We start from the raw sequence: 15,666 nt of genomic DNA, 5'->3' as shown, positions 1-15,666 counted from the left end.
GTGGAGTTATGGACATCAATAATCTTATACTGTTGTCCAATGATGTGTTGTTCAGGAGCCACAAGGTTTTCAGTCACCAAAGTGAAACTGGCACCTGTGTCCCTGTAGGCCAAGGCCTCAACACCATTTATTGAAACTGTCTGCCTGTACTTATCCATTGTAAGGGGACAAGCAGCCAGTGTGGCAAGGCCAATGCCACTAGGTGTGACAGAAACTGTCTTGGGACTGATTACATCAGTTTCCACTATGGACCCATAAGTGAACCCAACTACACCCTTTGCTTGACTGTTGCCAGCAGTCCCACCACTAGTACCACTACTGCTAGGGGCACTAGAGCTTGATGTATTAGTGGTGGTAGGCTCGGGGGGTTTACCTGGACAGGACTTATCCCCTGGCCTATGGCCTCTGTTTTTACACACAAAGCACCAAGGCTTTTTAATGTGTGCAGGTTGGGAAGAAGAGGAAGAATTTGTTTTATCCCCACCCTCTGAAGAGTGTTTAAGATTTGAAGTGGGATCTTTGGTTTTACCCTTATCCCAATGCTTATCTTGAGATTTTTCACCATCTTTCTTCTTATTGCCATCTTTGTCACCCCCTGTATGAACTTTTCTGTTCACCCTTGTTCTGACCCATTTGTCTGCCTTCTTTCCCAATTCTTGGGGAGAGGTCAGATCAGAGTCTACCAGGTACTGGTGCAACAAATCAGACACACAATTATTAAGTATATGCTCTCTCAGGATTGTGTTATACAGGCTTTCATAATCAGTAACTTTACTGCCATGTAACCACCCCTCCAAGGCCTTCACTGAATGGTCAATGAAATCAACCCAGTCTTGTGAAGACTCCTTTTTGGTCTCTCTGAACTTTATCCTGTACTGTTCAGTGGTTAAGCCATAACCATCCAGGAGTGCATTCTTAAGAACTTGGAAATTATTAGCATCATTTTCTTTCACAGTAAGGAGCCTATCCCTACCTTTTCCACTAAATGATAGCCATAGGATAGCAGCCCACTGCCTTTGAGGGACATCCTGTACAACACAGGCCCTCTCAAGTGCAGCAAACCACTTGTTAATGTCACCCCCCTCCTTATAAGGGGGAACTATCTTGTGCAGATTCCTGGAATCATGCTCTTTTGCAGGATGACTATGGGGAATACTGCTGCTGCCACCATGGGTATCTAAACCCAACTTCTGTCTTTCCTTCTCTAATTCAAAAGACTGTCTATCCAAATCCAGCTGTTGCTTTTTAAGCTTCAGTCTGGTTTGTTCCACCCTCAACTTATTGAGTTCCCTCTCTAACATTCTGTCATCAGGGTTGGTGGGAGGGACATTTCTAGAAACAGAGCTATGATGGGAATGAACAGAAGGAGACCTGTCCCTTACAGAAGCCACCCTAACAGCTTGGTTTACAGAAACATTACTACCAGTATGGTGAGAATAAATGCTTTTGCTATGATGTGAGACAACACTATTTATTTGGTGTGGCTCATCATCATTACCATCTATGCTAGATTGTCTAGTAATGGGCAGGCTAGGAAGTTTCTTTCCTGAATCTTTTCCTGGGGGAGTCCCTGAATCAGATTGGGAACTATTAGGTACTTTTTCAACAGATGGGGCACCTATGGCCTTATCCTGTTCTCTAAGCATGTTAAGTAACAGTTCCAAGGAAGGATTCTTCCCTACACTCAAACCTCTCTCTATACAGAGACTCCTTGCTCTTTTCCAGCTAAGGTTGTCATATGCAAGTTTGGACAGATCAACACTTTGGCCTGTGCCAGACATTTTTAGAGAGAGTTAAAGTGATAGAAAAAGAGAAAAAAGTTTTCAGAACTTTTTGGAAAGACAGAAAAAACTTTTTAAACTTTTAAGAACTTTTTGAAAGTTTAGAAGTACTTTTCAGCACTTAGAAAAGAGTGAAAAGAGGAAATGCAAAACTTTTTGGCTATGTGTATATACACTGACCTTGTTTTGTATATTTTTCTCTTATGAAAAGTACAATGACAAGAGTGGTAAGTAGTCTCAAGCACTTATCCCACCACTGCACAACCAATGTAGGAGGCTGGACTGGCTTGTAGTGAGTACCAAGGGGTACTTGCACCTTGCACCAAGCCCAGTTATCCCTTATTAGTGTATAGGGTGTCTAGCAGCTTAGGCTGATAGATAATGGTAGCTTAGCAGAGCAGCTTAGGCTGAACTAGGAGACGTGTGAAGCTACTACAGTACCACCTAGTGTCATATGCACAATATCATAAGAAAACACAATACACAGTTATACTAAAAATAAAGGTACTTTATTTTTATGACAATATGCCAAAGTATCTTAGAGTGTATCCTCAGTGAGAGGATAGGAAATATACACAAGATATATATACACAATAGCAAAAATATGCAGTATAGTCTTAGAAAACAGTGCAAACAATGTATAGTTACAATAGGATGCAATGGGGAAACATAGGGATAGGGGCAACACAAACCATATACTCCAAAAGTGGAATGCGAACCACGAATGGACCCCAAACCTATGTGAGCTTGTAGAGGGTCGCTGGGACTATTAGAAAATAGTGAGAGTTAGAAAAATAACCCTCCCCAAGACCCTGAAAAGTGAGTGCAAAGTGCACTAAAGTTCCCCTAAGGACAAAGTAGTCGTGTTAGAGGAATAATGCCGGAAAGACACAAACCAGCAATGCAACAACTGTGGATTTCCAATCTAGGGTACCTGTGGAACAAGGGGACCAAGTCCAAAAGTCACAAGCAAGTCGGAGATGGGCAGATGCCCAGGAAATGCCAGCTGCGGGTGCAAAGAAGCTTCGACTGGACAGAAGAAGCTGAGGTTTCTGCAGGAACGAAAAGGGCTAGAGACTTCCCCTTTGGTGGACGGATCCCTCTCGCCTTGGAGAGTCGTGCAGAAGTGTTTTCCCGCCGAAAGAACACCAACAAGCCTTGCTAGCTGCAAATCGTGCGTTTGGCGTTTTTGGACGCTGCTGGGGCCCAGGAGGGACCAGGAGGTCGCAAATTGGACCTGAAGAGAGAGGGGACGTCGAGCAAGACAAAGAGCCCTCACTGAAGCAGGTAGCACCCGGAGAAGTGCCAGAAACAGGCACTACGAGGATGCGTGAAACGGTGCTCGCCGAAGTTGCACAAAGGAGTCCCACGTCGCCGGAGACCAACTTAGAAAGTCGTGCAATGCAGGTTAGAGTGCCGTGGACCCAGGCTTGGCTGTGCACAAAGGATTTCCGCCGGAAGTGCACAGGGGCCGGAGTAGCTGCAAAGTCGCGGTTCCCAGCAATGCAGCCCAGCGAGGTGAGGCAAGGACTTACCTCCACCAAACTTGGACTGAAGAGTCACTGGACTGTGAGGGTCACTTGGACAGAGTCGCTGGATTCGAGGGACCTCGCTCGTCGTGCTGAGAGGAGACCCAAGGGACCGGTAATGCAGCTTTTTGGTGCCTGCGGTTGCAGGGGGAAGATTCCGTCGACCCACGGGAGATTTCTTCGGAGCTTCTGGTGCAGAGAGGAGGCAGACTACCCCCACAGCATGCACAAGCAGGAAAACAGTCGAGAAGGCGGCAGGATCAGCGTTACAGAGTTGCAGTAGTCGTCTTTGCTACTATGTTGCAGGTTTGCAGGCTTCCAGCGCGGTCAGCAGTCGATTCCTTATCAGAAGGTGAAGAGAGAGATGCAGAGGAACTCGGATGAGCTCTTGCATTCGTTATCCAAAGTTTCCCCAGAGACAGAGACCCTAAATAGCCAGAAAAGAGGGTTTGGCTACTTAGGAGAGAGGATAGGCTAGCAACACCTGAAGGAGCCTATCAGAAGGAGTCTCTGACGTCACCTGGTGGCACTGGCCACTCAGAGCAGTCCAGTGTGCCAGCAGCACCTCTGTTTCCAAGATGGCAGAGGTCTGGAGCACACTGGAGGAGCTCTGGACACCTCCCAGGGGAGGTGCAGGTCAGGGGAGTGGTCACTCCCCTTTCCTTTGTCCAGTTTCGCGCCAGAGCAGGGCTAAGGGGTCCCTGAACCGGTGTAGACTGGCTTATGCAGAATTGGGCACCTCTGTGCCCAAGAAAGCATTTCCAGAGGCTGGGGGAGGCTACTCCTCCCCTGCCTTCACACCATTTTCCAAAGGGAGAGGGTGTCACACCCTCTCTCAGAGGAAGTTCTTTGTTCTGCCATCCTGGGCCAGGCCTGGCTGGACCCCAGGAGGGCAGATGCCTGTCTGAGGGGTTGGCAGCAGCAGCAGCTGCAGTGAAACCCCAGGAAGGGCAGTTTGGCAGTACCAGGGTCTGTGCTACAGACCACTGGGACCATGGGATTGTGCCAACTATGCCAGGATGGCATAGAGGGGGCAATTCCATGATCATAGACATGTTACATGGCCATATTCGGAGTTACCATTGTGAAGCTACATATAGGTAGTGACCTATATGTAGTGCACGCGTGTAATGGTGTCCCCGCACTCACAAAGTTCAGGGAATTGGCCCTGAACAATGTGGGGGCACCTTGGCTAGTGCCAGGGTGCCCTCACACTAAGTAACTTTGCACCTAACCTTTACCAGGTAAAGGTTAGACATATAGGTGACTTATAAGTTACTTAAGTGCAGTGTAAAATGGCTGTGAAATAACGTGGACGTTATTTCACTCAGGCTGCAGTGGCAGGCCTGTGTAAGAATTGTCAGAGCTCCCTATGGGTGGCAAAAGAAATGCTGCAGCCCCTAGGGATCTCCTGGAACCCCAATACCCTGGGTACCTCAGTACCATATACTAGGGAATTATAAGGGTGTTCCAGTAAGCCAATGTAAATTGGTAAAAATGGTCACTAGCCTGTTAGTGACAATTTGGAAGTAATGAGAGAGCATAACCACTGAGGTTCTGGATAGCAGAGCCTCAGTGAGACAGTTAGGCACCACACAGGGAACATATACATGCACACCTATGAGCACTGGGGCCCTGTGTGACAGGGTCCCAGTGACACATACATATAGGCCACAAACCTATGAGCACTGGGGTCCTGACCAGCAGGATCCCAGTGACACATAACAACCATACTGAAAACATAGTGTTTTCACTATGAGCACTGGGGCCTGGCTATCAGGATCCCAGTGAGACAGTGAAAACAGTGACAAACACCCTGACATACACTCACAAACAGGCCAAAAGTGGGGGTAACAAGGCTAGAAAGAGGCTACTTTCTCACAGCTAATATGAGAAATAATATGCTCACATGTTTGGAATAACATGGGGGTGGAAGCTGCTGTCAGCTGTCCCAAGGCCACCTGCTGGTATTCGTACAGTGGAAGCTGCTCTACATTTACTGCTTTCACTTTGCGAATCGGTTGCCCCCAGGGTTGGGCTCCAGTAACCTCTAGATGGTTTGCGACCAAGTGCAAAATGTGCTTTATACATTGCGACCAGTGATTTTGCGAATCGTAGGCTTTGAGCCTGCAAGATCACTTCTTGCGCAATTGTTACCTTATTGTAGTGCAACACTATGTCACGTTGTGGGACACCAGGACTGAAAGAAAGTACCACAAACAAATATTGCCCAGGAAACAGTGACTGCCCATGGACCATGTTGGCATATCTGTCAATCTGTTGACTCCAAAATGAGGGTAAAATCAGACGTTTAATTGGGAGACCACATCAAGGTATTTTGCAGGGTGATACTGATATGTTTCACAATCGGATGGCCGTACTGAGACATTTTGTTTGTAAGGCGGGATGATACGAGTACATTCAGGGTACAGCCGCCAAACGAGAGTGAGTTGAATGTGTGTGATAGGACTCAGGGTCTGTATAAACATAAACCTTGAATTCGAAATTATTAGCGTGTTCTTAGGTATGTTGATATCTAGAGGGTTCATATGTTCCAGTTTACTGCCTATCGCCCGAGGAGTACCAGCCGCGCAGCTGACGGCGGCTGAGGGACCCATCTTCTGGCTGCCGGACGTGTCCTTCCATCTCACGTCCTCTGGGAACTGATGCGCCCTTTTCCCACGGTTCGTCCGCCCATCCCACCACCCCGCTCGGGGTCCAGGCTCCGTTTCCGGTGAGCTGGGCGGCCGGTTGTGACGCCGGGCTCCTCCCTCTTCTCTCGGTGAACGGCAAAGAGCCGGAGCAGCGGCGCCGCAGCTGCATCAGGTGGGTGCGCGGCGGCACAGAAGCGAGTTGAGGGACCGCCCTCCGCCCCGGGGAGGCCGCTTTGGTCCGCGAGGCTTCGGCAGCCCTGGGAGAGGCACAGTACCTCGAGACAGAGCGGGGGAGGCTAAGCGCAGGCTGCAGCAGCAGTCGGATCTGGTAGGGGGCGCAGCGGAGCCACACGGGAGGGAGGACAGAGGCAGGGTTTTATCATGCCATTGTTGAGCGGAGGATTTAATAACTGATTTCTAATGAGTGACACTTTCTGAGTTTACACCGACAGATTCTAATTTCAGAGGAATATACTGGCAGCGTACGGGACAGTGCGAGCAAGCAGTTTGCTTTCCGAAGGAGCTGTGGATGCGCTCCCACTAAGTAATCATCAATCTGCTTTAAGCGGGTTAAAATAAAGTGTAGGGGCTCTAAAAAGTGCACCTAAGGGCGTTGTGTCAATACGTAAACTACATTTCTATGGGACCCATAGGGTGCCACTTGACAGCTATTTTGGTTCCTCTCTGAGCTTTTTTTGTTGTTGTATCCAGATATATAACACTGCAACTGGCATGCACATACAACCAGCCAGGACCGTTGAATAGTTGGTAGCTGTTTGAGATAGATGAGCAGCTCAACGGTTTTGTTGTAAATGATTAAGACTGAACATGTTTCAATTAGGAAATTACGATACTGTAAATTAAACATTAGAGGCCTGTTCAATGGATAGTGTTTTTTAGTGTAACAACCTGATTCTGTTATGTTCATTCCGTGTCCATATCTCGTCCATCTGCATATTTCAAAGACCACCTCTCTCCTCTTTACCGCCCTCTTTTCACTCTCTCTGCTTAAGGCACTTTCTCTTCTCTCCTTGACTTCACTCCCCCAACACACTACACACCCACTCATCTGTAAACACTGCATTTTCTTTTACTTTCACTTTGTAAATATTTTGGCTGTGCACCTCCTTCAAACACATTTGGACAGAATTACAGTTGCAACGGCACACGTAACAACTACCCTGTACACTCTGCAGCGAGGCCAAGGATTGGATGATCATGTATTCGGAACACCTTTGACCCACTTAAAGGCACTGTGAGAAACTGACACTACCTTCAGCCTCAGCTCCACCACTCTCAGTAGTGGCACCTGGAGGCAAATTATTTCACAGTATATAACAGTAAAATGCTACGTAGAGAAATAAAATACAGAAGCACAACATCCTAGAAATAGCAAACACACTTGGGTAATGCAAGATTAAGTAAAACGTGAAATATAAACACGGATTACCTCACATTTTTTACATTCATTTTTCAGAAACTGGATCTATTTTTGTGGAAGTAAAGTTACGGACAGGAACATAGGGCCCGAGAGGCACCCATTTCGATGTTTGTTTTTTTATTATTACTGAGTCTGAGACCCATAGGAGCTCTACCCACTAAAAACCTTGTATAGAATAGCTCATCCGTACCACCAATTTGGCTAGAACTCCAAAATAATAAAGCACATTGGCAGTCCTGCCAATTGCCACGCATGTCGCGTTAGGGTAACGCAGTTTGAGTTTCTGCATTAATTCGTGATGGATAGTTTGTCACGCACACAAGATGAAGAGAAAACTAATGCAGATATCTCGAATTCTTTGCCTTGTTTTGAATGGCGCTACTCTTTTCAGTTAGCTGCCAGACAGTGATACCTAGTGGCCACCAGCTCCTTGGTCAAAACAGCCATAATGGCGCTCCTGACACATGGACAAGCTTACAAAGGCACCTGAGAAGAGCCGCTCTTACCCGACCAGGCCTGTTCCATAGCTATGTTGCAACTGCTGGTAAGAGTATTGGGGCCAAGTAAATGGACAGCCTTAACACTAGCTGACTGTAGTGCTGTAGTGAATGAGTGGCAACATAATTTAAATACCTTCTCACTGCCTTGCTTGCTACAAACTAGTTAGTGTCACTAGTACCTTCTCCGATTCTTATTTAATTTACTTTTAGCGTGTCATGATCATGGGCCTAAGTAAACTGGCCACTAGGTTAGTGCCCTTCCATTTCCGGTGCTTTGCAGCAGTATTAAGATCTTTTTGGAGTTTCTCGTTGCTCAAATGGTTGTAATTTTTTATATTGATATGTTTCCCTCGTGTTCGTTGCTTGATTTTGTTCAAGAGAAAGTGTCACTTATAGTCGTTTTGATGTAACTCATAATGACACTGAAATTATGAAATTGTCACACATATGCAATCTGAAATCTTGATAGCTATGCATTGGTTAGCCTGGTTACACCTCCAGCACATGTTGAATCACATGCATAAATGTGTCTTCTATTAAGAACACAAACTGCACATGCACAATCGTGACTAGTAAATAAACCGATTATGACTGGTTTGGTTAATGCGCCACCATGGACTCTATCGCTCCTACAGCGAAATTTGTCAAAGTGAATATTATGATGTCAACAAAAGGGCCTTTCAATCTACAGCAGTTATTTCATGTTTTCATATATGGTGAGAACAGCAAACCTTTTCTGTGTGCGCTCACTGCATCATTTCTTCAGTTTACATTTCCGGAGAGGAAAGCATACAATTCCACCCCTTAAATGGTGCACTGCTTTAAACTATTTGCATGTCAAGATATTTCAATGCTTATGTTTTTTAGCGTAAATGACTCCCTTGACAAAAACAGTTGAAGTCTGTAGTTGAGTTAGGTTTTAGGCTCAATCCTTCGATTTACTCTTTTCATTTTTACAATAAGGACTGCAAGCAGAGTGCCAGTGGTCCAAAGAGCATGGGAGGGATGCAGATACATCTGAACAAAGAAGGCGAAACATCCGCTGGTCTAAGATTACTTTTGTGGTTCCAAATCTGGAAGCCATCATTTAAACAAAATGTAACTTATAGAAGTCTGTAACTGGCGGGTTAATAGTATTGGGGCTTTTTCTGGACATGAAAGGCACTGCCGAAAGCCTGGTTAGCAAAACTGTGCCAGCGCTTAGCTCACACCTATTGTGATATTTCACAAGGCCAGACACAGACCCTTCTTCATACGGCTCCCACACAGCAACCAGTTGAAGTGGAGTTGTTATCACATCTACACATATGCTAAAGCTTACCAGGGCAGTACCAGCAGTTCTGTGTTGCACTGTGTACGTTAGCATGCCTGCACCATCACTTTTTAGCCGAGAAGTTGTGTCCCTCTCTGCAACGGGCCACAACTTCAGTAGGACCACAAGACGCATCTTCACCAGTTTGCATCACTTTGGGAGACCTGTACTGGCCTTAACTTTACCTGGGTTGTACCGGTATTTAACCATATTGCAAGAACAGAAAAATCACCAACATTTCTGTGCCCATCTACAGTTCGTTGATCGGGTAGCACAAGCATGTCGATTAATCCTGCAACTGTGCTGTACAGTGACAACAGTACCTGCAGTCACTACCCGAGCTTATTACTTTAATGGCACTTTCCACCCACAATTCACTACTAGTTTGGCCCAGCACTATGTGTTATTCTAAGCCCATCCTCATTTTTTTTTTGACAGGACACGATCAACACTTAGCTGGCTCCCAGGATTTGTGTGCCGCAGTACACCGCCTCGAGTTCCTGCTGGTGTACTTTGGCGGGACATGACCGGACTCAGTTTCTGGTACTGTGGTGCTTTGTCACCCGTACCGTACCGTACCTCTTTCCCTAGTAGTATAGGTCGTTCACAGTAGGAAGATGTCATAGCACAGAAGCTCTACTTCCGTGCTACATTTCAAACACACTTTAAGGAACACGTAAGTTCTGCCTGGGTTGCACGTGCTTTGCTTATCCGAGAAGCAGATGCAGCTCTTTGAGGCATGATGTTGAACCGATGGACATTAATTTTTAAACATATCTGTTGCGGTAGCATTGTTGACTACTCCTTGTAACCTGTGCGTACTTGTACCATTGTGTATCTATTTTAATCTACAACAGTTAAACATTTTTCAAACTAAATGACAAAATATGTCCCAAACCAATTAGGGAAACGCGATCTACTCTCAACTTAAATTTGTGAGGCCTGCTTGCAGGGCCGCCCCCTGAAAACCGAGGAACTGATTGTCAGCTGGTAACGCCCAGCCTCACAGCCTCTCTCTGCACCTCGTCCAAAAAATCCGATTTTCTTATTTTAGCCTTTGTAAAGGAAATACTCCGTTTTAAGTATTTGGATAGGATTTAAATCAGAAACCATACATTGTACCGTTGTACTGAAGTATGATAGTTTTTAATGAACAATGCAGTGTATAATGTTCGTTAATTTCACAATAAACTTTAAATTGATTTTCGTCCTGTCGTGTCCAATCGTTTTTTCTTCCTGCCCATGGAAATGTACCAATCTGGTGCGCACACTCGAGCGTGGGTACGTGACACCTGAAGGCTCTGGACGTCCAGGCCAGGCTTGCAAGGCAGATCTGAACACTCAGTGCGCAGAGGTGGGCAAGGATCTATGCCTTGAAACATTCATACTACTGCACAGAGTGTAGAAATCCTAACCAACTTCCAGTTTGTTACAGCGAGGTACCATACTGTAGTGAATGAGTGGCAAAATAAATTCAATACCAAACGGAAAAAAGGCTTTAAGTTTCCATTCCATCTTGTTTTGTGTCCTGTGATGATTTTTGTGGTGTTTCCATTTTCGCGCAGTATCCCTTTGTCTGTTTGTGAATGCGGCCTCATCAGATGACATCCACTTGGTAATCCCCAGTGGTCCAACACAGAAGAACTTTTTTCTAAAACTTTCTTGTAAGTGAAATCCTTTCGTGTTTTGTTTTTCTCTTCCTTCCTTTCCTTTTCTTTTCCTTCTCCCTTTCTCTGCCTTTATAAACATTGAGATAGGCTGAATGTAATTGTGTTTTAGCGTTGATTGTGATGGGGCTTTCGTGTCTCCCTTTATGGGCCACGCATGTTTTTTTTTCTGTATTAGTTGGATGCTGTTTAGTTTGTAAATGGAAAATAAATAACATTGTTTTCTGTTTCTAGTTGCTCTCTTCATCCTTCTTTTTACTCTTTTTCTCAATTGTTTTCAGAAGGATAGTTAGGATTACGTAACACATGGATGTCTGTGTGTAATGTATAAGCGGCATTTTGTTTTTTTTGATGTGTTGATTCTGCTGGGTACCCTAGCCCACTGCGGCAGTAACAAGCAGGGTACACTCCAGTGTTGTTTCATGTCTTGTTAGTGATGCAAAATCTGGATTTTGTAACGTTAGGGAGCTGATCTGTATTACCGTTGCCAATTTCGGAAATAAATGATTATTTGGCTATATTATTTCTAAGGCCAGCTTAACCCAACACTCTTGTGGTTCTACAGGGAGCAGCTTGAAGACTGTTGGTGTGCACAGCCATTGCTGAGAAAGGTTCCCCAAGCTGTAGAAGTTTATCCTTGGAATGAATTGAGAGAGGCAAACATTTCCAGACAGTTCTCATTTTATAGAAAAGGCACAACCACTTATTTGAGCACGTCAAGCTTTAGGGGCGACCAGAAGGGACAAGGAAGAGGAACAGAGAATAGAAGGTGGCTTGTAAGGAGTAAATGTGTTGTCCAGATAGCAGTGGCAAACGTGGCTGCTTACTGTCTGAAATGGCGAGACGAAGTTAAATATACTTCTTTCTTTTCCACAACAAGCCACAGCAATTTTTCAAGATGCGATTACTTTAAGAATGACAGAAGAGTCGTATGAGAAGATGTGGAGCAGAAGTTTGGATAATTTGCAAATGTGTGATGAAGTACTTCGAGAGGCAGATATAAAAAAAGCATTGCAACCGTAAATCCTCAAAATAATGACAGCTTATATTACCAGTCCAGGTGCAGGAGGGGGAGACTCTCCTTCTTTTGAGGACTAGAAAACTGCTACAATAACCTTGCAAAAGGAGGGTACAAAAGATGGGCGTCCTAACTTGTGGAGCCTGATTATGAGTCTGTGATAGTCAGCAGTATTAAAGGCATATAACAGAGCTAGGAGAAACTGTGCCCCCACATCGCCATCACCCAGAGCCAATCGAATGCCATCCAGTAACTCATCCAGTCTTGATTTTTATTTGCAATCTGGTACTTCTAGTATGGTTTAACCAATTATCAATAAAAGACTAAAAGTATCAGAATTCAAGACAAATCTGGACTAAATGAGCTGTTCAAGCATGGGTTGGGAAATCAAGAGCTCTCTACGTCACAGTGCCTACAGCCAAGCACAGGATCACTTTGTGGGAAATGCCATTCTGGGTTCATGGGGAGCCCATTAATATGTGGCTGTAGTCTTCCCTGTTAACGTTTTCAAAAAAGTTGAAAAGGTTTCTGAGAGCTGAGGTGGGGGACTGTTCTCTGGTGCTTTTTAGGCGCCAGAGAACAGTTCCATTTTAGAACAGCATGGCAGGATATCTTTTATTTCACCTTCCCTCCATCCTGTCCTTGGGACTCGACCTGCTTAACCATTGAACCACCAGACACCAAGAAAACATAATTCATACAACACCCTTTGGACGCAATGATTTAATCTGAAGCAGGTCATCTGCAAATAAGGAAACAGGAAACCAAATACTGACACAGGCACTATTGACCATAAGAATAGCGTAATTGCATATTTGATTACAAAAACATTTCCTACCCTGCCTTGGCCTTCTTGCATGGTAGGGTGATATAGACTCCTCTGGTGGGTCTAGGAAAACACTACCGCAATTATTAATTCCAGCAGTGAACACCTGTAGTTACAGGTAACTGTGACACTGGCGATGCTCGGTTGAAGTATTCCCATGAAATTGTTAAATCTTTCATGTACTGTTTGAAGCTGCCTCCCTCTGCTCAGTTGCATTTGCAGTCCAGATAATTTGTATTGCACCAAAGTCAAAAGATATAAATGTGCGTGCAGCTGTACGTTGAAAAATTTCCTCCATTTTGGAAAGGAAGAGTTTCAATCCCTGTATAAAGTTCCTTACACCTTGAGGTGTCTTGTGTTCTGGAAGAGCATTTAACAACGGGCCCTTAGGACTTGGAGCTCTTTGCCTCTTCATACACTCCATGATAACATGGAAAAGGTATCAAACCCATAGATGCAGAGCGCTGGTTTCTTTTGGTTGCATACAACTGAAATCCTCCTCCATTGTCACTGCAGTTCCTTGACAAGGGTGTTAGTGCTTCACCCAACCATTGCTTTCACTCCCCCTTATGGTCAGTAAACTGAGGAGCGGCTCATAAGTGCAGCTTACATGAGCCTCGTCACCGTTTATTAAATAGGTCCACTGCTTCAGTATTAGTCTATATGAACCTTCTTGTACACTGGCGGTGCAGCAAGTAGTTTTTATGCTGTTTCTTGTAGCACCCCAACATCGTACGGTTAAGTGCGCTCCAGAAGTACCATAAGTTAACAATCATTTATTTTTGAAATTCGCTATGGTACAACAGGCCAACTCCCTAACATTACAAAATCCAGGTGTAGATTCACTAACAAGATGGTGTCACAAAAGGCTCTCCTGTGTTAGATCCCTACCCGGGGATTGTCAGGTGGATGTCATCTGATGAAACAGTATTCACAAACGGACAAAAGGCTATAGCGACAAAGGGGGAACTCCACAAGATCAGCACAGAAGGACACAATGAAAGAGGTAATTGATACATAAAGCCTACTTTTCATTTGATAGTTGTCATTGTACTGCTTTGTTTCAAACTGGAAATTATTTAGGACTCATACACCCTGTGCAGTGCTATGAATGTTTCCAGGCAAAGACTCTTTCTGAACTCTCTGCACTGAAGGCTCAGAACTGCCTTGTGAGCTTGGTCTGACCCGGGCACCCAAAGCCCTCACATTTCACCAACCCCTGCATGACTCACTCATCTAGTCCATAATTCTTAAAGCATTGTGGTACTTTATTGTACTGCTGATCAAATTATGAATCCAATGGATGCAAAAGAAAAGAAAAAATCTGAATTGGATGATCTTGTGCATGGGCCGAGGGAACCTGAGAGTGCTATAAAGCACAGCGCCCCCACCCAAGCACAGGCTCCCATTGTTTTAAGTGTCATTCTATGTTCATGGACAGCTGTTTAATGCGTAACTGTAGCTTTCCCTTTTAAAGTTTACCTAAAAGTTGCAAAGTCTTCGCAGAGCTGAGGAACTGTATTAACTTTTTGAGCATCACACATGTGCCTCAGAGGACAGTGCCATTTTGGGACATGAAGGCGTGACACCAGTTATATCACTGTACCACCATTCTGTCCTTAGGACTCAACATGCTCATCCATTGAACCACCCAATACCAACGAAACAACATTCGTACAACAGTTCTTGGACGAAATTATTTAATCAGAAGCAAGTCGCCTTTACTTAAAGCAGCTTAGGAAAAAGACAAAGGAAACCAAATATTGACACAAATGAGAGCCTTACACTCTTACCCAAAAGCACACGTAAATTCACCTTTGTTAATAAGTATGCTTCCTACCACATTTTACCCTTCTTGCATGCTCGAATGACATGGACTCCTGTCATTGCTCTAGAAAACACTACCACAGTCATTCATTCAGGAAGTGAACACTAGAAGTTAACGGCAACTGTGACACTGGTTATGCGGTGTCCTCAGGCATTCCCAAGTCAATATTTAATGTACTATTTGTTACTCTCGCCCACTGTTCAGATGTAATTCCAGTCCAAAAGATTTCTATTGCACGTACCTCAAAAGATATGAACGTGCATGCAGCTGTCTGTTGAAAGACTTGTACCATGTCTGAAAGGAAGGCTTTCAATCTCATTCTCAACTACCTGACAATATGAGGTTACTTTATGTGTTATGTTAGACCATTCAACAATGTGGCCCTGTGGCTTGGAGCCCTTTGCCTCTTTTTACACTCCTTTAATATCAAGTGATAGTTAAACCTTTATTTGCGGACCTCCTGGTTTCTTTCAGTTGCGTACAAATGGAATCTTTCTCCACTGTTAGTGTGGTTCCTTGACGAGGGCGTTAGTGTCCCATCCATCCGTTGCTTTCACTCCCTATTATGTTCAGTAAACTTTGCTGCAGCTTGTACTTGCTGTTTCTGGCAGCCTCTCCACCATTCGTTAAACATGCCCATCTCTGCATGGCGCATAGCAGCTGTAAGAAAATGGGGTATTAGTTAAAAGGGGTGATAACCCACCTCAAACAATAATCACTGCCCTTTTCAAGGTGAAACACTAAAGTCACTAACTAAACTTGTGTTTAATCCTCTAGGAGCTTGGCACAAAGCAGCCAAATTTAACTTAGAGGTGATATGTAAAGTATGTATGCAGTACTCAAACAGTAATGAAGGGAAGGCACAACACAGGAAAAATCCCAAACCAATTTAGAGAAATAGAGCACATTTTAATAAATGAAATGACATAAATGCAGCAAAAAGCCAGTAAGTAGAACCAAAGCTATGAATTTGTAAGGTTTTGAAGTAAATATGGCACCAAAAAATGCAAAGAGCCATCTGCGGCTGCTTGGTTGCACTAGACCTAGCTAAAGTTAAGGTCAACCACAGTGGAGCAGTTGGGTACAGGAACCAGGTTTGTCCTAGTGAAA

At 44.6% G+C, this 15,666-nt stretch overlaps 1 protein-coding gene across 3 annotated transcripts in view; it reads left to right on the top strand.

Moving 5' to 3' along the window:
* The first annotated feature begins 6,043 nt into the window (after positions 1-6,043).
* The window catches only part of EOGT (EGF domain specific O-linked N-acetylglucosamine transferase), a 264,417-nt gene continuing 254,794 nt past the window's right edge, over positions 6,044-15,666 (top strand). For 2 of the 3 annotated variants that reach the window (XM_069206579.1, XM_069206580.1), the window contains exon 1: positions 6,044-6,136. The gene's annotated coding sequence lies outside the window, so the exon portion shown is untranslated. The remainder of the gene's footprint in view (positions 6,137-15,666) is intronic. The other variant, XM_069206581.1, reaches the window with a different exon arrangement.

This window comes from Pleurodeles waltl, chromosome 9 (assembly GCF_031143425.1).
Source record: "Pleurodeles waltl isolate 20211129_DDA chromosome 9, aPleWal1.hap1.20221129, whole genome shotgun sequence".
NCBI classification, from domain to species: Eukaryota; Metazoa; Chordata; class Amphibia; order Caudata; family Salamandridae; genus Pleurodeles; species Pleurodeles waltl.
The sequence above is the reverse complement of the archived record's forward strand: the minus strand, read 5'-3'. Positions and strand labels throughout refer to the sequence as shown.